Genomic DNA, 24369 nt, shown 5'->3' with positions numbered 1-24369 from the left:
TTAGAATGCCTTAACCATCTGGGAATGTGGCCCGGTAGGGTTCAGCCTTATTTTACCCAGCTCCTATTCAAGACTGAGTTGCTCTGGTTCACATGCCTCTGACAGTTTGAGTGACCCACCAAAACTCATGTTGACATTTAATTGCTATTCTGGTAGTACTAAGAGGGGACACCTTTAAGAGTTGATTAGATTGAATAGATTAGTGTCATTATTGTGGGAGTGGGCTCCTGATAGAAGGTATGTTTGGCCCCTTTGCCCTACTACCTTTCACCATGGGATGATGCTGCAGGAAGGCCCCCATGAGATGCTGATACCATGCTCTTGGACTTCCCAGCCTCCAGAACTATAAGAAATACCTTTTTTAATAAATTGCCCATTTGTGGTATTCCATTATAGCAGCAGAAAATGAAACCTAGTTTTATGTTATCATGTTTATTTATTTATGTTTGTTATTCTTGAGTCATTACTCAGATGTGCATTCATGCCTGACCTCTGCAGGAGGGGCCTGTCTTCAGCCAGGGACAAGCAGAACATATGGTCAGCATCATCCACAAGGTCAAGAGGCCACAGAGCCCCCTGAGGGCAGTACACTGGCCCCTTCGATATTGTATCCTACCCAGCAGGTTAGTAGGACTGCATGACTGACAGGAATCATTGTAGCCTTCATAGGAAAGTTTTATGGAGATGGGGCTAAGGGATATTGCAGTCCAGCCATTACAGTAATATGGGAGTTTGCTAACTGTCAGAGACCCTGCTGGGCACTTTTTGTTCCTGTCACAGATGACCTTCACAACAACCTTTCGAGAGAGCTCTTTTCATTTCACTTTTCCTGCATGTGGATGTCCAGTTTTTCCAGTGCCATTTATGGAAAAGACTGTCTTTTCTCCATTGTATTGTCTTTGCTCCTTTGTCTGTATTTATGTGGGTCTATTTCTTGGCTCTCTATTCTGTTTCATTGATCTATTTGTCTATTCTTTTGCCAATACCACACTGTCTTTACAAAATTAAATTATTTTGGTTGACAGATAAAAGTTATATTTGGGTGTACAGCATCTTGTTTTCATATATGTATACATTGTGAAATGGCTAAAGCAAGTCATTAATATATACATTACCTCACATACTTTTTGTGGTAATAATGCTTCAAATAATTTCTCTTATAATTTTAAATATATACAATATGTGGTCACTAAGTTTAGTCACCATAAAATACAATAGCTCTCTTAAACTTATTCTTCCTGTCTAATTGAACTTTTGTGTTGGTCAGTCGTGGTGGCTCATGCCTGTAATCCCAGCACTTTGGGAGGCCAAGACGGGTGGATCACTTGAGGTCGGGAGTTCAAGACCAGACTGGTCAACATGGTGAAACTAAAAATACAAAAAGTAGCTGGGTGTGGTGTCACATGCCTATAGCCCCAACTACTCAGGAGGTTGAGGCACCAGAATCACTTGAACCCAAGAGGCAGAGACTGCAAATGAGCCAAGATCACGCTACTGCACTCCAGATTGGGTGACAAAGAGAGACTCTATCTTTTTGTAGAGTCTCACTCGATTTCCCAGGCTGGAGTGCAGTGGCATGATCTCAACTCACTGCAACCTCCACCTCCTGGGTTTGAGCAAGTCTCCTGCCTCAGCCTTCCAAGTAACTCGGACTACAGGCGCATGCCACCATGCCTGGCTAATTTATTTTGTATTTTAGTAGAGATGAGGTTTCACTGTGTTACCCAGGCTGGTCTCGAACTCCTGAGCTCAGGCAGTTTGCCTGCCTCGGCCTCCCAAAGTGCTAGGATTACAAGTGTGAGCCACTGCACCCAGTCAAGACTCTATCTTAAAAAAGAAAAAGAAAAGAAAAGAAATTTTGTGTCATTTGCTTACCCCTCCCCACTGTTCCCACCTCCCAGCCTCTGATAACTACCAGTTTACTCTCCATGTATATGAGCTTGGCTTTTTTTGCACTCCACATATATGTGAGATCATGTTTGTTTTTCTGTGCCTGGCTTATTTCACTTAACGTAATGTCTTCTGGATTCATTCATGTTGTTGACTGACTAGTATCCCATTGTGTATATATACCACATTTTCTTTATCCACTAATCCATTGATGGATACTTAGGTTGATTCCATATCTTGGCTCTTGAGAATAACTGCAGCCAGGTGTGGTGGGTCGCACATGTAATCCAGCTACTCAGGAGGCTGAGGCAAGAAGATCACTTAAGGCCAGGATTTTGAGACCAAGCTGGGCAATGCAATGACACCCCACCTCTAAAGAAAGAAGAAAGAATAATGCTGCAATGAACGTGGAAGTGCAGATATCTCTTCGACACACAGATTTTATTCTCTTTGAATATATATTCAGTGGTAGGATTGCTGGATCATATGGTAGTTTTATATTTTAATTTTTTCAGGAACCTTCATACTGTTTCCAACAATGACTATACCAATTATCTGTCTGGATTACTGCAGCTTTATAGAAAGTCTTGAAGTCAGGTGTGGCAGTACTTTGACTTTGTTTTCCTTCTATATTGTGCTGACTAGCCTTTTGCCTCTCCATATAAACCTTTTCTTTTGGGGGGGTCGTTGTGGGGGACAGAGTTTCACTCCTGTTGCCCAGGCTGCAGTACAAAGACATGATCTCAGCTCACTGCAACCTCTACCTCCTGGGTTCAAGCAATTCTCCTGCCTCAGCCTCCCAAGTAGCTGGGATTTCAGGTGCCCACCACCACACCCAGCTAATTTTTGTATTTTTAGTAGAGATGGGGTTTCACCATGGTGGCCAGGCTGGTGTTGAACTCCTGACCTCAGGTGATCCACCCACCTCAGCCTCCCAAAGTGCTGGGATTACAGGCCTGAGCCACCGCACCCTGCCTCTCCATACAAATTTTTAAATCAGCTTGTGATTATACACAAAACAACGTTCTGGGGTTTTCACTAGGATTGCACTGATTCTATAGATAGGGTTGGGAAGAACTGACATATTAACAATATTGGCTCTTCCTGCTCTTGAATCTAGCATATCTCTCCATTTATGTATGTATGTATGTATGTATTTTTTTATTTTATTTTATTTTGAGACAGAGTCTCCTTCTGTCACCCAGGCTGGAGTGTAGTGGCATGATCTCAGATCACTGCAACCCCCGTCTCCTGGGTTCAAGTGATTGTCCTGCCTCAGCCTCCTGAGTAGCTGGGATTACAGGCACGTACCACGACGCCTAGATAAGTGTTGTATTTTTAGTAGAGACAGGGTTTCGCCATGTTGGCCAGGCTGGTCTCAAACTCCTGACCTCAAGTGATCGACCCACCTCGGCCTCCCAAAGTGCTGGGATTACAGGCATGAGCCACCGCACCTGGCCTACCTCTCCATTTATTTAGTTCTTCTTTGATTTCTTTCATCAAAGTTTTACTATTTTGTTCATATAGATCTTGCACAAAACTGATTAAATTTGTACCCAAGTATTTCACTTTTGAGGGGTGCTAATGTACATTGTATTGTGTTTTAAATTTCAAATTCTATGTATTTACTGCTGGCTGGTGCATAGGACAGTGACTGACTTTTACATATTAATTTTCTTTTGTTTTGTTTCTCTTTCTTTCTTTTTTTTGAGACAGTTTCGCTCTTGTTGCCCAGGCTGTTGTGCAATGGTGTGATCTTGGCTCACTGCAACCTCTGCCTCCCAGGTTCAAGCAATTCTCCTACCTCAGCCTCCCAAGTAGCTGGGATTACAGGCATGTGCCACCATGCCCAGCTAATTTTTTGTATTTTTAGTAGAGATGGGTTTTCTCTATGTTGGTCAGGCTGGTCTCAAACTCTCGACCTTGGGTGATCCACCCGTCTCAGCCTCCCAAAGCACTGGGATTACAGGTGTGCACCACCACACCCAGCTTACATATTAATTTTCTATCCTGCAATCTTACTATAATTGCTTGTTAGTTCCAGGATATTTTTTGTGAATTTCTTTTTATTTTCTACATAGAAAATTATGTCATCTGTGAACAGAGACAGTTTTATTTCTTCTTTCCCATTATGTATACCTTTTATTTTATTTTCTTGTCTTATTGCATTAGCTAGGACTTCCAGTATAATGTTGGAAAGCAGTGATGAGAAAGTCATCACTGCCTCATCCTGACCTTAGTCTCTGCATCTATTGATGTGATGATGTGATTTTTCTTTTCTAGCCTGTTGATGTAATGGATGACATCAATTGAGTTTCAAATGCTGACCCAACTTTGTATACCTAGGATGTATAGTTGCTTTTATATATTGTGAATCTTGTTTATTCATATGTTGTTGAGAATTTTTCATGTTCTTGAAAGATATGGGTCTGTGGTTTTCTTTTCATGTAAAGTCTTTGGGAATTAGGGTAATGCTCACCTCATGAAATGAGTTAGAAAATATAGGTCGGGCGTGGTGGCTTGCAGCTGTAATTCCAGCACTTTGGGAAGCCAAGGCAGGCAGATCACAAGGTCAGGAGATCAAGACCATCCTGGCCTGGCTAACGCCTGTAATCCCAGCACTTTGGGAGGCCGAGGCGGGCGGATCACAAGGTCAGGAGATCGAACCACAGTGAAACCCCGTCTCTACTAAAAATACAAAAAATTAGCCGGGCGAGGTGGCGGGCGCCTGTAAAAAAATAGCCGTGGACCCGGGAGGCAGCTTGCAGGTGGCACACTGCCTGGGTAGACTCCGTCTCAAAAAAAAAAAAAAAAAAAAAAAGAAACCCCATCTCTACTAAAAATACGGGAGGCTGTAAGGCAGGAGAATCCCTTGAACCCAGGAGGCGGAGGTTGCAGTAAGCTGAGATCACACCACTGCACTCCAGCCTGGGTGACAGAGCGAGACTCTGTCTCAAAAAAAAAAAAAAGAAAAAAGAAAATATTTCCTCTGTGCCTATCTTTTGGAAAATTGGTATGTTTTTCCTTAAATGTTTGGTAGAATTCATTAGTGAAATCATATAGGCCAATGCTTTCTGTTTTGAAATGTGATTGTTTTTTTTTTTTTTTTTTTTTTTTTTTTTTTTTGAGACGGAGTCTGGCTCTGTAGCCCGGGCTAGAGTGCAGTGGCCGGATCTCAGCTCACTGCAAGCTCCGCCCCCCGGGTTTACGCCATTCTCCTGTGTCAGCCTCCCGAGTAGCTAGGACTACAGGCGCCCGCCGCCTCGCCCGGCTAGTTTTTTGTATTTTTTAGTAGAGACGGGGTTTCACCGTGTTCACCAGGATGGTCTCGATCTCCTGACCTCGTGATCCGCCCGTCTCGGCCTCCCAAAGTGCTGGGATTACAGGCTTGAGCCACCGCGCCCGGCCGAAATGTGATTAATTTACTGATTCTATTTATCTTAAATATGTTTATTTCATCTTACTTTTTAAATCAATTAATCTCAGATTAATATGAGATTTAGAGAAAAGTTACAAAGTTAGAACATAGAGTTTTCAAATACCCCAGCTTCTCTTAATGTTAACATCTAGGCCAGGAGCAGTGGCTCACGCCTGTAATCCCAGCACTTTGGGAGACCAAGGTGGGCGGATCACCTGAGGTTGGGAGTTCAAGACCAGCCTGACCAACATGGAGAAACCCTGTCTCTACTAAAAATACAAAATTAGTCAGGGTGGTTTCACATGCCTGTAATCCTAGCTACTTGGGAGGCTGAGGCAGGAGAATCGCTTGAACCCGGGAGGCAGAGGTTACGGTGAACCAAGATCGCACCATTGCACTCTAGCCTGGGCAACAAGAGCAAAAAACTATGTCTCAAAAAAAAAAAAAAAATGTTAACATCTAACAAAACCATGTCAAGACTAACAAACTAAGAACTTAACATTGGTATAATACTATTATTTAAACCATGGACTTTATTTGAATTTTACTAGTTTTTCCACTAATGTCCTTTTTCTGTTCAAGGATCCAATCCAGGGCACAATAATGCATTTAGTTTTTAGGCCTCCTTAGTCTCTTCTGATCTGTGAGTTTCTCAGTCTTTATCTATTTTCATGATCTTGAAGGTTTTGAAGAATACTGGACAGATAATTTGCAGAATGTCCCTCACTTTGGGTTTGTCTGATGCTTCCTCATGATTAGATTGGGGTTATAGGTTTAAGGGAAGAATACCATAGTGGGGAGTGTCTTCATCACATCATTTCTGGGGGGCAAGATGTTAACACGACGTTGACTGCTTAGTTAAGGTGGCATCTGCCACATTTCTCTACTGTAAGGTTACTATTTTTCCCTTTTCATACACAAGTCTTTGGAAGCAAGTTGGCAAGTCCAACCCACATCAAGCTGAGAGAAATAAAGCTCCACCCCCTGGAAGGGGGTTTCTCTTAATATATTTTTTGGAATTCTTCTGTAAGGAAGATTTGTCCCTTCTTCCCTATTTATTTATTTACTCAATCCTTTATGAATTTTAGTATGGAATGGATATTTATTTTATATTTTGGGTTATAATCCAATACTATTGTTACTTTGTTGCTCAAATTATTGCAGCTTTGTCCATAGGGAGCTCTTGCAGGTTGACTCCTGTGTCCCTCTGACCTGCCCTCATTTTTTGGTGGTATGGGTTGTGGAGTGGGTGGAGGCTTCTTCTTTTCCAGCATTTCTTTTTTTCTTTTCTTTTTTTTTTTTTTTTTTTTTTTGAGATGGAGTCTTGCTCTGTTGCCCAGGCTGGTGTGCACTGGAGTGATCTTGGCTCACTGCAACCTCCGCATCCCAGGTTCAAGCTATTCTCCTGCCTCAGCCTCCCAAGTAGCTGAGATTACAGGCACCCACCACTATGCCCGGCTAATTTTTTGTATTTTTAGTAGAGATGGGGTTTCACCATGTTGGCCAGGCTGGTCTCAAACTCCTGACCTTGTGATTCGCCTGCTTCAGCTTCCCAAAGTGCTGGGATTATAGGCGTGAGCCACCCTGCCCAGCTCTTTGGTAACATTTCAAGATGTTCTGGGCTCATCTTGTATTTTTCCTATTTCACTCCTAGAACCAGCTATTTTTCTAAGGAGTCCTGGTTCCTTTTATTGAGAATGATGTATCATAACCAAAATCTGGGCATTGGGTGCTCATTTCACTTTCCTAAGGAGGACAGAGAGGTTCTGTTGATGACACCTGTGATACCTCTGTCTTTGTCTTCTTCATTTAAAAGATGTAAACAAGAGACACACGCAAAGGAGATGCAGTACAGAGCAATTTATTGCAAAGAAAAATGATATTTTGAAAGTTAAGTGCAGAGTAGACAGTATACCCTGAGAGAGAGGATTCAGGGTGGGCTGCTCCTAAGGATGAGACAGCGTTGATAATTGCTGCAGAAACTCCCTTTATGGGGTCTTACATGATTATTCATAAAGAGGTGGGAAGAGGTGTTATTAGTAAGCACGTTCTGCATGGTCCTCTGGGTGGGTGGTCCTCCGGATGCACATGTGCAGTAGCTATACACGCTTGTTCATGCATCTCATGTCTCATAAGCATCTTAAATCTCTACCCAGGGGTGTGTTTCTTACTACTGTAATGAGCAAAGGGTCAGTCTGATGACAGGTAAAATCAAAATGCGCATGCTTTCTTTACAGGTAAATTCCCTACTGGAGATAGCTTTGCTTGAATGAGCTGGTCCACAATGTGAATGCTGGAGCTTATTGTGTTGACTGTATGGTTATCACTGTTGCTGCATCCCAAGGACATAGTTACTTCCTTGACTCCCTATCCTGCCTCAATTCCTCCCTAAAAGATTTAGGACCCACAGTCACATGGGAGGATGAGAGGCTAGGTCATTTCTTCCAGAGCTGCTTCCTGCTGAGTGCGGCATTGTTCCTTGCCTAACCTGGGCCCTGAAGTCTTTTCCTGCCTAATCTAACAGTGTGTAAGCCATGTCTTTCAGGGGACTGGTGGGCAAGATGTGAGATAGCTCATTAGCAGCCAAAGGTTGGAAGCCTTGCAAAACCGTCACATGAACCGGGATTTGCTATAGGTGACAGAGCAAGAAATCAGCACTTTTTTTTTTTTTTTTTTTTTTTTTGAGACAGTGCGGCTCTGACACTCAGGCTGGAGTGCAATGGCACGATCTCAGCTCTCAGCTCACTGCAACTTCCGCCTCCCAGGTTCAAGCAATTCTCCTGCCTCAGCCTCCCAAGTAGCTGGGATTACAGACGCCTGTCACCACACCCGGCTAATTTTTTATATTTTAAATAGAGACAGGGTTTCGACATGTTGGCCAGACTGGGAAATCAGCACTTTAAACAAATTTGGACCAAAAGTTAGAGCTAAACATATGGTAATGACTGGCATTGTTAAAGGGAGCAATTTGGTTATTGGGCATGGCTGTTAAAGGGAACAGCCATTGCTTCCAAGTTCCCATGGACGCTCCTAAATATTCAATTTTGTCTGCCTGGGTAATGATTTTCTTGTTCCAAGAAAATGCTATTAAATATATATTCGTAATTTGATTGATGCAAAAATGACATTCTTCTTTTAGATACAAACATGTTCCTCACTGTCCGGCTGTGAGAAGGTCTAAGGCTCTTCGGTTTTGTAGGACTGCCAGGAAGTCCAGCTGTTGCGGAAGTCTGGTGAGGCTCTCTGCTGTTTGTCAGAGGGCCACTGTGGTCTCCTGAGACAGTTTATGCTGGATTCCCAAGGCTCTGTCTCTGTGGCTGGCTCTGCTAGTCCCAATAGAAAGGATAGCACTAACCCCAAGGGAACAAGGAATCCTGCTCAGAGGTGGCTCTTGTGATGTTGGTACATGGGGAAAGGGAGAGATACGTTAGCCAATGCAAAAGGTAGATAAGGGGAAATGTAAACGATGGGACATCGTCCCTTCATTGTGGAGGGAGTTGTAGATGTGCTGAAGATCCACAAATACAAATTTTTTTTTTTTTTTTTTTTTTTGAGACAGAGTCTCACTCTGTCGCCAGGCTGGAGCACAGTGGTGCGATCTCAGCTCACTGCAACCTCCGACTCCCTGGTTCAAGCGATTCTCCTGCCTCAGCCTCCCAAGTAGCTGGGACTACAGGCACATGCCACCATGTCCAGCTAATTTTTGTATTTTTAGTAGAGACGGGATTTCACCATGTTGGCCAGGATTGTCGCAATCTCCTCACCTCATGATCCACCCGCCTCAGCCTCTCAAAGTGCTGGGATTACAGGCGTGAGCCACTGCGCCTGGCCAACACAAACAAATTCTATGTGATGGTGAAATTTGTGCTGCAAAAGCATTTTGCATCGAGGTGGTAAAAGTAATGGAAATTTGGTAGTCACTGGACTAATTAGAGGATGGTAGAGTTGTGTGGTGTTAATAAGTTTTTTGAAATAAGGTTCCCCTTTTAGGGTTCTATCATGAGGTGTATAAATGATTCTGTGAGAAAGTTTAGATATACTGACTCTCTCGTGGAGTTTTTCTATAAAAGGAGTGAAACTAGCATGGTTGCTGTAAAGGCAGAAGGGAATTGCTCTGGGTTAAAAGCAAGCTGAGAAAGCAATTTTCCCCATGGCAGAGTGAAGCTGCTATTCACAGATAAAAATGGAAGTTTGAACTGGCAGTAGCCAGGTCCAAGGAACTCTCTTTGTATTGTTTGTTTAGCCAGATATTCCCATATTATGGTCCAAAGTTTGTTCCAGGAGGTGTATGGAAATGTTGGCCCATTCTTCCTGAGACACAGGTTTTGCATATTTTTAACTTTTGGTAGTCATGCTAAGCCAGCAAAGCTGAGTTAATTTTTATAAGCTAGTAGTATGGTTTATTATTTCTTTAGCAAATAAGGTCGTTTTACTAAGAGCGCCTAAAATGCAGTAAGCAAATAAGAAAAAAATGAAAACATCACATGTCACTGTGAGTTGTTTTCTTGAACAGAAGCTTATGCTGAGGCGACATTAATTGCCTAATGTTTTGGGTCTTGGCTGATTTTGGACAGAGCCTTAGCTCCTCCAGTGCTTCATAGGAATAGCTTGGAGTCTTTGTTTCAAGTTTCTCTGATGACTTAAAAGGAATCATTTTTTATTTTTGATAAACACACCAAAGGCCTACACCCCTAAGTTTTACTGCAGCAGAAGTTGGTCAGCTGCGTGGTAGAGTGAAAATCCTAGTTTGGACTTTGTTATTAACACCAATGACAGTGACGTGTTTGGTAGACAGAGGCCCAGGGCAGAAAGTGAGAACTGACAGGCCAGCCTCTGTCTTTAAAAGGATATTGATATTTTTGCCTGTCATGTCCAGGGTCACCTGAGGCTCCATTGCTCTGACTGGGACTGATGGCCACATGGGAGCTGTTGTTTGCCTTTGGCCTCTTTAGTCTTTAGCCAGGGACAATAAGGAATTAGGAGTCCCTCCTCCCTTCAGAGTTGGAGACAGTCCTTCTTCCTTTGCCCTTCTTTGTCACATTGATGACAGGCTCCAGAGCATTTGCAAGCCTGAAGGCCTTTGTTACTTATTTAGCTCCAGTGTCCATGCTTTTTATAAATGCAGCAATAGGGCCGGGCGCGGTGGCTCAAGCCTGTAATCTCAGCACTTTGGGAGGCCGAGACGGGCAGATCATGAGGTCAGGAGATCGAGACCATCCTGGCTACACGGTGAAACCCCGTCTCTACTAAAAAATACAAAAAAAATAGCCGGGCAAGGTGGCGGGCACCTGTAGTCCCAGCTACTCGGGAGGCTGAGGCAGGAGAATGGCGTGAACCCGGGAGGTGGAGCTTGCAGTGAGCTGAGATCTGGCCACTGCACTCCAGCCTGGGTGACAGAGCGAGACTCCATCTCTAAATAAATAAATAAATAAATAAATAAATAAATAAATAAATGCAGCAATAGCCTTTGGGTTCCACCCAGGTTAACCTGGAGGTGGGAGTTTTTGCATAGTGAGTGAAGGCCAACAATTGGGCCTGTCTTTTGTCTCTCTTTTCTTCCCTTTGATCTCTATGTGCCTTTTCCACTGTCTTGGTAACTAAAGACACCAAAAGTTATGTTTAGCAGTTAATTTATTGGGACTTGGGGATTTATGACTAGTTTTGTGACTTTTTCCTGAAATCTAGAACAGACTAATGAAGTAGGTCTCTAAGAGGATTTCGTTGTTTCTCTATGTTACCTGAGACAGGGAGATACAGACAGTGAGCGTAGGTTGCTTTTTGTTTTAGGTGGGCAATAGGATACCCTGCTATGAGTTGTTCCAGCAGGACTGGACTCTTCAGGGAGTGTTTGGTGAACAAACTGATATGGGTGGGGTGCAGAAGACTGTGTGTCAAGTGAGGAAAGACTACTAAGAGTACAAGCTTAAGAGGTTTGAAGAGTGATCCTCGACTAGATTGTAAGGGAGGAAAGTTGTTGGTAGGAGGTACTTTTCTTTTTTTTTTTTTCAGACAGAGTCTCACTCATCACCCAGGTAGGAGTACAGTGGTGTGATCTCAGCTCACTGCAAACTCTGCCTCCTGGACTCAAGCAATTTTCCTGCCTCAGCCTCCTAAGTAGCTGGGATTACAGGCCCGTGCCACCACACCCGACTAATTTTTGTAATTTTAGTACAGACAGGGTTTCACCATGTTGGCCAGGCTGGTCTCAAACTCCTGACCTCAAGTGATCCACCCACCTTGGCCTCCCAAAGGGCCACTGCTGCACCCAGCTGGTATATTTCTTATTATAGAGTCATTAATTATGTTAGTTTTTTTTTGAGACAGAGTCTCGCTGTGTCGCCCAGGCTGGAGTGCAGTGATGCAATCTTGGCTCACTATAACCTCTGCCTCCTGGGTTCAAGTGATTCTTTTGCCTCAGCCTCCTGAGTAGCTGGGATTACAGGTCCAAGCCACCATGCCCAGTCAATTTTTGTATTTTTAGTAGAGATGGGGTTTCACCGTGTTGGTCAGGATGGTCTCAAACTCCTCACTTCATGATCCACCTGCCTCAGCCTCCCAAGGTGCTGGGATTACAGGCGTGAGCCACTGCGCCCGGCCTCCCGAATTATTTTGAATAACATGAGCATAATATATTTGGTATCAGTCTTTTTTTTTTTTTTTTTTTTTTGAGACGGAGTCTCGCTCTGCTGCCCAGGTTGGAGTACAGTGGCCAGATCTCAGCTCACTGCAAGCTCCGCCTCCCAGGTTTACGCCATTCTCCTGCCTCAGTCTCCCGAGTAGCTGGGACTACAGGCGCCCACCACCTCGCCCGGCTAGTTTTTTGTATTTTTTAGTAGAGACGGGGTTTCACCATGTTAGCCAGGATGGTCTCGATCTCCTGACCTCGTGATCCGCCCGTCTCGGCCTCCCAAAGTGCTGGGATTACAGGCTTGAGCCACCGCGCCCAGCCGGTATCAGTCTTTAAGAGACTTGTCTTAGTATAGAGGTGTCTGGTTAGTAATGGGAATAACGTCAGGTTACCCCTGGGCCCTTGGGGAATCCCTGATCATCCTCCTTTTTTTTTTTTTTTTTTTTTGAGATGGAGTCTCTATCTCTCTCTTGTCCAGCCTAGTGTGCAGTGGCTCGATCTCGGCTCACTGCAACCTCTGCCTCCCAGGTTCAAGTGATTCTCCTGCCTCGGCCTCCTAAGTAGCTGGGACTATAGGAGCGTGCCACCATGCCCAGCTAATTTTTGTATTTGTAGTAGAGATGGGGTTTCACCATATTGGCCAGGCTGGTCTCAAACTCCTGATCTCGTGATCCACCTGCCTTGGCCTCCCAAAGTGCTGGGATTACAGGCATGAGCTACCGTGCCCAGCCTTCCTTTCTTTCTATTAAAAAACAAACAAACAAACCTCTCATTGTGAAACAGTATTGTTTGGGACTATGCACTGTTGAAAAGACCTAATCATGGAACATTCATTTATCTTTTTTTTCAGGTTAGTAACGGCCAACCTTGTATGTGCCTTTAATGTTTTAATTTTGGCCTTAAAATAACAGCTTAAGACATGTAAGTAGCTCTGTCCATTAGGCTTTCTAGGTCTCATAAGGGGAATTTGGTAGAAAATATATTTCACCCAGCAATTAAAGTTTTCTTCCAGGACCAGGAGCAGTGGCTCACACCTGTAATCCAGCACTTTGGGAGGCTGAGGTGGGCAGATTGCCTGAGGTCAGGAGTTCGAGACCAGTCTGGCCAGTGTGGTGAAACCCCATCTCTATTAAAAATACAAAAAAACTAGCCAGGAGTGGTGGTGCACACCTGTAATCCAAGCTACTAGGGAGGCTGAGGCAGGGAATTGCTTGAATCAGTGAGGTGGAGGTTGCAATGAGCCGAGATCGGGCCACTGCACTCCAGCCTGGGTGACAGATCAAGATTTCATCTCAAAAAAAAAAAAAAAAAAAAGTTTTATTCTGGATAAAGACAAAACTCTCTTTGCTCTCACAAAGGCAGAGGAGCCCTGACATACACAGCAGAAAGAAAGAACCTTTAGGATAATTTGTATCAGTCTTATGGGTTAGAGACAAAAAGAAAGCAAATGCAAGTCTATGAATGCAGACGGATCAAAAAGGACAATAAATTTTCATGGGAGGGCAGAATTCAAAGGGGGTGAAATGCAAAGAAGTGCAAACATAACAAGATGGTTATTACTAGTTAGAAAAATGAAGATCTCCAGACATTGCAAATGAGGATTCCCATACTGCACAGCCTGGACCGAAGCCCTGCCAACTTCACAAGCCTCCTGTCAGGGAGGGCCACAGTGAACTAGATCTACTTAGTGTGGACTTTGAAGTCCTCACCTCTGCTTGTCACCCATCAGGCCATCAGGATGAACCGATAAATCAGCCGAAGGGAGCAAAGTCACAGTGGGTGAGTAGAATTGTTATCGAGATTTATAAGTAGAAGAATGAGAGGAAAGGGAGAGACTCAGTGATGGAAAAGAAAACCTTAAGCCTTAAAATGGTGACGATCGTATCAAGAGTTTTATTCTTTGGCCATTGTTTATTATCTTTTATTTTTATTTTTTTGAGATGGAGTTTCACTCTTTTTGCCCAGGCTGGAGTGCAATGGCATAATCTCGGCTTACTGCAACCTCCACCTCCTGGGTTCAAGCGATTCTCCTGCCTCAGCCTCCCGAGTAGCTGGGATTACGGGAATGCGCCACCACGCCCGGTTAATTTTGTATTCTTAATAGAGATGCGGTCAGGCTGGTCTCGAAATGTGCAGTGGTCAGGCGCCATTCTCCTGCCTCAGCCTCCCGAGTAGCTCGAAATCGCCCGGCCCATTTTTTAGTAGAGATGGGGTTTCAGGTGATGACCTCGTGATCCGCCCACCCCCGGCCTCCTAGAGAGTGCTGAGATGTCAGGTGTTCGAAAGCCACCCAGGTGATCTGCCCACCTACCCAAAGTGCTGAGATTACAGGTGTTATCTTTTAACTTATACTGTTTCAAAATATTCCAATTTTTAGTATATACCCTAGAGGTGTTTCAGTGAGAGTAGAGGAGGTGGCTCTCTAGGTACCGAGAGAATCCTGCAACCACAGAAACATGTACCAAAATCCAGGAGGTCATATGCATCCCCGTGAGCTGAGCTGGATAACGATGGAATCCAGGGTGTTCCCTTGAATCCCCATGAAACTGAGGCCCTAGGAGGTCATGGGCATTTGCCATGCACCATTCTAGGTCTCACTGGTGCTGGACATCTCCAAGCTGAACTGAAGTGGTTCTTGCTGCCAGCCGGAGGGCCTGGATGTCTCGCCAACAAGCCCTTCCTTATTTCACTGATCTGCCATTTTTAATGTCCAGTCATCATGCTTGGAATGCCTAGTTGTAGTCCCCATGACGACACATCCATGTGGCCACACATCCTGCACTCACCATGGATGGCCTCTTGGAACGTCTCCTGAAGGAGTCTCGGAACACACACAGCTGGAGGGATGGGCACTGCTGGCAAAAGTAGATCTAATGTGTCCCTCAAGGTGAACAAAAATCTTTGAAGAGATTAGTTGATTAACAAACAAGTGCTGGGTGCAGTGGCTCACGCCTGTAATCCCAGCACTTTGGGAGGCCGAGGCAGGCGGATCACGAGGTCAGGAGTTCGAGACCAGCCGGGCCAACATGGTGAAACCCTGTCTCTACTAAAAATACAAAAATTAGCTGGGCATGGTGGCGCATGCCTGTAATCCCAGCTACTTGGGAGGCTGAGGCAGGAGAATTGCTTGAGCCCGTGAGGCGGAGGTTGCAGTGAGCCGAGATTGAGCCACTGTACTCCAGCCTGGGTGACAGAGTGAGACTCTGTCTCAAAAAAAAAAAAAAAAAAAAAAAAAGTTACAGTAGCCAATAAGTACTGATCAGGTGCAGTCCTGGGAGGGACAGTAAAACAAAAGGTGAAACAGAAGCAGCAAGAGTCCAAAGGCTGAATATCAGGGTGTTCCATCCAAATAAGGTAATTGTAAACATTGCAAAAACAGCAGCCAAATGGAAAGCAATCACAATCAGTTGCTCAAATAATGTGAGTGATTTAAAAGGTCCTCCCCCAAAACCTTAATAGAATAGATCTGGGGAAAGCAGTGATAGTCAATCAGGGGTCTGGGGCTGCCACAGGACTCACCAGGAGTGAAGGGGAATTGAAACCAATGAAGCAGACAAACCTCTGTCTGAGTCATGGCACCAGAAATGTTGACGGCTGTTGTAATACTGTGGTTCTTGACTTCTTCATTTAAAAGAATTTAAATAAGAAACATGCAGCAAAGGAGAAGTACAAAGCAATTTATTACAAAGGAAAAATACTATTTTGAAAGTTAAGTGCAAAATAAACTGTATACCCTGAGAGAGAGGATTCAGGGCAGGCTGTTCCTATGGATGAGACAGCATTGATTACTGCTGGATAAACTCCCTTTATGGGAGTCTTACATGATTATTCATAGGAGGTGGGTGGGAAGAGGGTTACTAGTAAGCATGTTCTGGGTGGTCTTCTGGGTGCACATGTGCAGTAGCTGTACATGCATGTTCATACATCTCATGACTCGTTAGCATCTTAAATCTCCACCCAGGGCTGTATTTTTTCACTATTGTCATGAGCAAAGGGTCAGTTAGAAAAGGTGAAATCAAAATGCACATGTTCTGTACAGGGTAAATTCCCTATTGGAGATAGCTTTGCTTGAATGAACTGGACTACGATGCAAATGCTACAGCTTATTGTGTTGATTCTGTGGTCATCACCATCACTGTGCCCCAAGCACATGGTTACTTTTTTCATTACCTATCCTTCCTCAATTCCAACACCTGCCTGAGCTTACACAGGCAAATAAATGGCTGTCATTTCAGCACCTCCTTAGAGCTTATTCAGTGCAGCCTTTGATATCCCTCAGAGGAGGAGTTTTCCAAACATGATTTTATTTTGTAAAGATTCTGTTTTTTCAGTCTGCAGAGCTGAGACATTGATCATTTTATTCTCAAATATTTAGAGACTTTCTTATAATAAGATTTTCACATCTTGGTAACAAATTTCACTTACAAAATCTGCCAGAATAGACAAAAGGAGAGAGACAGCAGGAGGGATCACTAAGATTTTTCTTTCCTGTGGCGTATTTCACTGTTCCTGCTTCTTTTTTCACTTCCCTGGGCCTGGAGGAAGGACAGCTCCCTTGGACCATGAAAGAAAAATGGTGATATGGAAACATCTGTCTTTATCGCCTCCTCCAACCCTTTCACTTCTGCTCTGGCTGTGCCCATTCTCCCTCCCATCCCCTGGCCCATAAGCCTTTTCCTTCTCCCAACCTCACCGAGAGCCCAGACTCTCACCTAGAGCTGGCTCCTCAGTGGGAAATCAGTCATTACCGGCTAGAGGGTAGAAGAGGAGAGACAGAGGCCAGAGCCTGGGGCTGAGGCAGAAGGTGCAGCAGGAAGGAAGGAGGTTAGAACAAGAAAAACTTCCAAATAAGGGGTGATGTGTGAGTACTCAGAGGGTGACTAAGGACATCCCCAGCATCTCCATTGAGGAGGGAGGAAGGGGGCCTTGGGTCCTGGGGCAGAGAGGGGGTCAGGGTCTGGATGAGATGCCCCCACCCTCAACCCTGGTCCTCTGAAAACACCTCACCCAGTCACACTGAGGAGCCCCTCCAGGCCCTGGGGCCCCTCCAGGTAGGTGTATCTCAGCTCCTCTCTGGAAGGACCCCCACAGCTGCCCAGCCCTGGTATGTCTCATCTCTCTGGGTCTGGTCCCCTTGAATCTTGAGTCCAGAGTTGGCTCCTTCCCTTCCTGCAGCCAGGTCAGAGTGAGGTTGGCAGGTGAGAAGCCAGGTGCTCTGCATGGCAAGGTGTGGTTGCCCTCAGGGTCCTCCTTATCAGTGACCACAACTCTGGGAGGGAGGCACTCAATATAGGAGAGAGAGAGCAGAGAGGTGGAGTGAAGGTGGGACACACTTTGGTCTTCCTCCACATGCCAGTGACTTCCCCTCTCCAACTCCAGGTCCTCTAAGAGCCACAGCAGAAGGGGAGACCTGGGTCGCCACCATTCTTTGAAGAAGTCTTTCTTTCCATAAGTGTATCTACCTCCATTCCCACTGCAGCTTTAGGGTCTGCCTCAGTGCAGAGCGCTGGTTATGTACAGAGCATCGGGGTACATGAGGGTGATTCTGGAAGGTTCTTCCTTTGCACATATCTGCATGGCTCAGTTTCTCTCCTCTTCAAGTCTGTTCAAATGGCACCTTCATGAGGCCCACCGTGACCACCCTACTTAAAATGCCACCTGTATTACCTTGCATTGATTGTCAACTTTCAACTTTGTATTTTTTTTTTTTTTTTTTTTTTTGAGACCAAGTCTTGCTCGGTGGCCAGGCTGGAGTGCAGTGGCACTATCTCGGCTCACTGCAACCTCTGCTTCCTGGGTTCAAGCGATTCTCCTGCCTCAGCCTCCCGAGCAGCTGGGACTACAAGTGCGCGCCGCCATGCCCAGTTAATTTTTTTTTTTTTTTTTTTTTTTTTGAGACGGAGTCTTGTTCTGTCGCCCAGGCTAGAGTGCAGTGGCGCGATCTCGGCTCACTGCAAGCTCTGCCTCCCGGGTTCATACCATTCTCCTGCCTCAGCCTCCCGAGTAGCTGGGACTACAAGCGCCCGCCACCACGCCCAGCTAATTTTTTGTATTTTTAGTAGAGGCAGGGTTTCACTGTGTTAGTCAGGATGGTCTCGATCTGCTGACCTCATGATCCGCCCACCTTGGCCTCCCAAAGTGCTGGGATTACAGGTGTAAGCCACTGCACCTGGTCGACACCCAGCTAATTTTTCTATTTTTAGTAGAGACGGAGTTTCACCATGTTGGCCAGGATGGTCTTGATCTCTTGACCTCATGATCCACCTGCCTCGGTCTCCCAAAGTGCTGGGGTTACAGGTGTGAGCCACCGCACCTGGCCTATTTTTTCTTTTTATCACATATCACTTTGTAACTATAAAAGTCCTTTTCCAAAGATGGCCTCAACAATATCTCCCATCCCACATGCTCTTTAGCAATGTGACCCTGCCATCCCCTATCAAGAGCTGATCCTAATCCCCTTCTTTTTGGATTTGGGACTTGCTTTGGTGACTAGAACATGAGGAACGTGATGTTGCCTGACTTCTGAGGTTCCAGCATAAGATGCCTTGTGGTTCTAACTTGGCCACTTGAAATACCCGGACCCCAGATGTGGAGCCAGAAGCAGCCAGGGCACATGAAGGAATAGGTGGATGAGAATCCAAGTCACCCGGTTCACAGCCCCAGTGAGTTCCCAGTCAACAGCCAGCACCAACTGCAGCCCTGTGCAGGAGCCTCTTGAATGTGTTGGACCAGCTGGGTTCCAGATGATGGCAGCCCCAGCCTCTGTTACATGGAGCAGAAGAGCTGCCCAGCTGAGCCCAATCAGCCCACAGAATGAGAGATAATATAAAGGTTGTTTATATATTTATATATATACACAAACAATTTTTTTTTTTTTTTTTTGAGATGGAGTCTCATTCTGTCACCCAGGCTGCAGTACAATGGCATGATCTTGGCTCACTGCAACCTCTGCATTCTGGTTTCAAGTGATTCTCCTGCCTCAGCCTCCCAAGGAGCTGGGATTACAGGCGCCCACCACCACGCCTGGCTAATTTTTGTATTTTTAGTAGAAACGGGGTTTCACCATGCTGGCCAGGCTGGTCTCGAACTCCTGACCTCGTGATCTGCCCACCTCGGCCTCCCAAAGTGCTGGGATTACAGGCATAAGCCACCATGCCTGGCGTTTTTATGTCTTTTTTTTTTTTTTTTTTTTTTTTTTTTTTTTTTTTTTTGAGACGGAGTCTCGCTCTGTCGCCCAGGCTGGAGTGCTGTGGCCGGATCTCAGCTCACTGCAAGCTCCGCCTCCCGGGTTCGGGCCATTCTCCTGTCTCAGCCTCCTGAGTAGCTGGGACTACAGGCGCCCGCCACCTCGCCCGGCTAGTTTTTTGTATTTTTTTTTTAGTAGAGACGGGGTTTCACCGTGTTAGCCAGGATGGTCTCGATCTCCTGACCTAGTGATCCGCCCGTCTCGGCCTCCCAAAGTGCTGGGATTACAGGCTTGAGCCACCGCGCCCGGCGTTTTTATGTCTTAAGATCATTTGTTACCCAGCAATAAATTGCTGAAACACATCCATATAATCCACTACTGTTATTATATTTTTCTTTATTGTCTGTCTTTCAGATTGTAAGCATCAGGGAGTAGGTGTCAGTCTCTTTTCATTAAATGATCACCAGGCCTAGAAAAATGCCTGGCACAGAAGCACTTACTAAATATTTGTTAAATGGATGAATAAACGCTGTGACTAGAATTTCTTAATACTGGGTCCGAGACCGGAAAGGGGCAGTTACTGGTTTGGTTTTGGTGCTTGTTTAGTCAGCTTGTGGTGCCATAACAAAATACCACCGATGGATTGGTTAAACAACAGACATTTGTTTCTCACAATTCTGGACCCTGGAAGTCTGAGGTTAGGGAACCAGCAGTTTCAGTTCCTGGTGAGGGCCCTCTTCCCGCCTGGCAGTCAGCTGCCTTCTTGCCATATCCTTAGGTGGTGAAGAGATTGGGAGCTCCAGTCTCTTCCTCTTCTTAAAAGGACACACTAATCCCATCATAGGGGCCCCAATCTCTCAACCTCTTCTGAATCTAATCACCTCCCAAGATGCCAGCAGTCTCAAGGAGTTTACTGTCACGGTGGGAGCAAAGATGCTAGAGCAGGTTGTAAAATTAGGTGTCATCCCAGTCAGTGAGGAGAGGACAGGAGTAATTCAGGGAAGGGGACCTGGACAGAGCTCACTCAGAGGATATGACAGGTCTCAGAACTCTATGGATAAATTCAAGCCTGGACAAAAGTCAGTAATATTATTCTGACCAAATTCCTTTCAGTCTTCCTGAGGGATGGGCAGGCTCATTCCAGAACAAAGAAGATGCCTGGGGTGAAGAAGACTAGTCCCCAAGGGCACTGGCCCAGGACACCTAGGTTCTACTGGTCACCAATGCCCACCCAGATCTCTCCTGGGTGGAGCCTTCGTCCAAGCCTCTCACAGCCCTTGCCTGCATTCCCGCGGTGCTCACCATGGATAACAGGGCCACAGCCAGCCTCAGAGCCAGACTGTTAAGTGAAACCACTGACCCTTGCTGAATAAACTTGCGGTTGAGATAAACTTCACATTTCAGCCTCATTAAAAAGAGTAATGGTAAATCCCAATGGCCTGCAAATCTATAAACAGTGGCTCAATTGATTAGCCAGAACATTTAGGACTGATAATGATACAGGAAAAAAGGCATTTTGGAGGTGAGAAGCAGAGGAGCCTGGAAACTGTTTCCATTGTTTGTGAAAGTAATCTGAGACTATGAATGAAAATACCCATCATCCCCTGACCCAGGAATCCAAGGTGAAAAATCTTTTTTTTTTTTTTTTTTTTTTTTGACACAGGGTCTTGCTTTGTGGCCCAGGCTGGAGGGCAGTTGTAGATCAATCATGGCTCATTGCAGCCTTGACCTCCCCAGGCTCAGATGATCCTCCCACCTCAGCCTCCGGAGGAGCTCGGACTACAGGCATGAGCCACCCCACCTGGCTAATTTTTTGTATTTCTGGTGGAGAAAGGGCTTCACCATTTTGCCCAGGCTGGTCTTGAACTCCTGGGCTCAAATGATATGCCTGCCTCACCCTCCCAAAGTTCTAAGATTACAGGTGAGTCACCACACCCGGCCAACTGCCTTTATTTCTGTAAGAGATATTTCCTGGCCGGGCACGGTGGCTCACACCTGTAATCCCAGGACTTTGGGAGGCCGAGGCGGGTGGATCACCTGAAGTCAGGAGTTTGAGACCAGCCTGGCCAACATGGTGAAACCCTGTCCCTACTAAAAATACAAAAATTAACTGAGCATGGTGGTGTGCACCTGTAATCCCAGTTACTCAGGAGGCTGAGGCAGGAGAATCCCTTGAACCAGGGAGGCGGAGGTTGCAGTGAGCCGAGATTGCGCCACTGCACTCCAGCCTGGGCAGCAGAGCGAGACTCAGTCTCAAAATAATAATAATAAATAATAATAATAATAAATAAATAAAGGTCACAAAGGTAGTGAGAGGCAGTGGGAGATGGACCCAGTCACAAAGGTAGTGACAGGCAGAAGGAGATGGACCCAGCTCTCATGACACCAGTTCCCAAATCCTTCCCTCCACAGTGTCTACCCCCACCTGCAGGACTTCCTCTGGGTGCCATCTCCAGTGAACTCTCATTCAGCTTACCCCCAAAAAACTTTTAATACTTCAAAATAACGATAATAATAGCAAATAACAGGCCAGGCACAGTGGCTCAGACCTGTAATCCCAGCACTTTAGGAGGCTGAGATGGAAGGATTGCTTGAGGTCAGAAGTTCAAGACCAGTCTGGTCAACATAAGGAGATCTCCATCTCTATTTAAAAATAAATAAACTGGGGCCGGGCGTGGTGGCTCACACCTGTAATCCCAACACTTTGGGAGGCCGAGGCAGGCAGATCACAAGGTCGGGAGTTCGAGACCAGCCTGGCCAACATGGTGAAACCCCGTTGCTACTAAAAATACAAAAAAATTAGCCAGGCGTGGTGGCACGCGCCTGTAGTCCCAGCTACTCAAGAGGCTGAGGCAAGAGAATCGCTTGAACTTGGGAGGTGGAGGTTGCAGTGAGTGAGGCAAGATTTGCGCCACTGCACTCCAGTCTGGGAGACAGAGCAAGACTCCGTCTCTAAATAAGTAAATAAATTGGCAGAGCCCAGTGCCTCACGCCTGTAATCCCAGCACTTTGGGAGCCTGAGGTGGGCGGATGACCTGACATCAGAAGTTCCAGACCAGACTGAACAACATGGCGAAACATCATCTCTGCTAAAAATACAAAAGTTAGCCGGGCGTGGTGGTGGGCGCCTGTAATCGCAACTACTCAGGAGGCTGAGGCAGGGAGAACTGCTTGAACCCGAGAGGCGAAGGTTGCAGTGAGCCCAGATGGCGCCACTGCACTCCAGTCTGGGTGACAGAGCAAGACTCTGTCTCAAAATAATAATACGTAAAGTTTGTTCCAGGGCACTTTGAGGTGGTGACAGACACAAATAAAGCCAATCCCACCCTTTCTGGGTTAGGGGAAGCCGAGATGGTCTTCGGCTCTGGGTGAGTCACTTCCCATGGTCCAAGCCTGGGTGCCCCTCCCCCTCCAAGCCTCCGAGGTCTTCTGCCCAAAGCCCTCCCCTCCACCCCACCCTTTCTGCTCCGCCCCATCAACTACGTTTTCTTCCTCAGCACTCGCCTTAGATTCCTGGACTCACGAGCATAGAGGTGACTTCCTCCTTGCAGACTTTAGGCGCCACTGCTGGGTCCCGAAAAGAAAGAAACGGCCCAGTGCGGTCATTTACATAAACCAGGGCGGGGCTGCGCTCGGCGGCCGCAAGCGTTTTGAATTCTGCTGCCCGGAGTTCACTGCGAGGACTGGGATCACCGGTCACCCCGCCCCGGGCTAAGGAAAAATGACAAGTGTTTACTGATATAGAAACGGAATAACGGCGCTGTGGGCTGGGGAGGGCGGAGCTGCCTTTAGGCTTCTAGTCTCCAGCTGCGGGTCACTCACACCTGCCGCTGTGAAAATGCAGACCCGCGGGGCAGGAATTCCGAGTCCGGGCTGGAGCGCGATCTGGAATCTGACTCGCTTGAAACAGCACTGCGGTGGATTCGGGGCCGGGTGAGTAGGGAAATGCGCCTCAGCCCCTCCCATAGGCCGCCCACGGATTCTAGGATCCGCAAAAGCTTCCCGCTGCTGCGTCACCCCAGGAAGGCAGAGGCCGCCTCTGAGCAGTTCTGGTGGAAACGGGCTCCGCCGCCCAGAAGAAAACCCACAACCAAGGGGCCAAGAAAAAGCCCCCCATGGTCCTACCCTTTCAGTGAGGATCCTAATTTATAACCCGAGTGTGGTCCCCATCAGAGTCTGCAATGACAGCCGAGCGCGGTGGGTCACACCTGTAATCCCAGCACTTTGGGATGCCATGGCGGGCGGATCAATTGAGGTCAGGAGTTCGAGACAAGCTTGGCCAACATGGTGGAGCCCCTTCTCTACTAAAAATACAAAAATTAGCCTGGCGTGGTGGTAGGCAACTGTATTCCCAGCTACTCTGGAAGCTGAGGCACGAGAATCGCTTGAACCCGGGAGGCGGAGGTTGCAGTGAACTGAGATCGCGCCACTGCACTCCAGCCTGGCCAACAGCGAGATTCCGTCTCAAAAAAAAAAAAAAAAAAAAAAAAAAAAAAAAAAATCTGGCGTGACGTTCACTGAAATGATACAAGATCAGCGGGGCCCAGAGCGCTGCGGCTTACAGAGTGCGGTGACAGCGCCGCCTCGCGTCCCTTCCCTCACCTGCCCTAGGCGGACGCGGTCACCTGTGTTGGCCTCGAGGTTGGAATACACTGGGCATCAAATGCAGAGAGTGGAGAAAGGAGGGAAGGCTGGGAGGACGTGTTGAAGAAAGGCAGAAAGAGCCGGCGCTATGGTTCATACCTGTAAAACTAGCGCTTTCGGAGGCGAGGCAGGAGGATCGTGTAAGACCAGCATTTTGATGTTGCAGTGAGCCATGATCACACCACTGCACTCCAGTTTGGGCAACAGAGAGAGACCCTGCTTTTATATACTTTTCACATTTTCTGTAATTAAGCAAGTTTTACTTTATTTTAGGGTAAAATATCTATTGTGAATTTTAAAAACATTTAAAATGTTAATTAAAAAGCCCAAATGCTCTTTTCCAACTTATCCTGAAGGAAATTCCTGTTGATGGCGCCTTTAGAAGGAGGAAAGGAGCTCTTCCTCCACAAGGCCTATCCCATCCTTGGGTTTTAGGCATTGGCCCAGTGATAAAGGCAACACTGAGAATACGATCAATGTACCGATTACTGATTGTCATATAAAATTAATCTCACCACACCTGAGAAATGGGATGGATTGTTTCATTTTCACAGTTTGGGCATCTGAGTCCCTGAGATATGAACACCTGACATAGATTACCAA

General features: G+C 46.1%; 1 long non-coding RNA gene across 1 annotated transcript; it reads right to left on the bottom strand.

Moving 5' to 3' along the window:
• Positions 1-15599: 15599 nt before the first annotated feature.
• LOC126953198 (uncharacterized) lies at positions 15600-23711 on the bottom strand. The gene is made up of 2 exons (XR_007725151.1): positions 22623-23711; positions 15600-17101 (listed from the first exon to the last, which is right to left on the bottom strand). It is a non-coding gene; the product is annotated as an uncharacterized LOC126953198 (long non-coding RNA).
• Between the last annotated feature and the right edge of the window lie 658 nt (positions 23712-24369).

The sequence above is a fragment of the Macaca thibetana genome, chromosome 4 (assembly GCF_024542745.1).
Source record: "Macaca thibetana thibetana isolate TM-01 chromosome 4, ASM2454274v1, whole genome shotgun sequence".
NCBI lineage: Eukaryota > Metazoa > Chordata > Mammalia > Primates > Cercopithecidae > Macaca > Macaca thibetana.
This window is presented reverse-complemented; position numbering and strand designations above follow the sequence as displayed.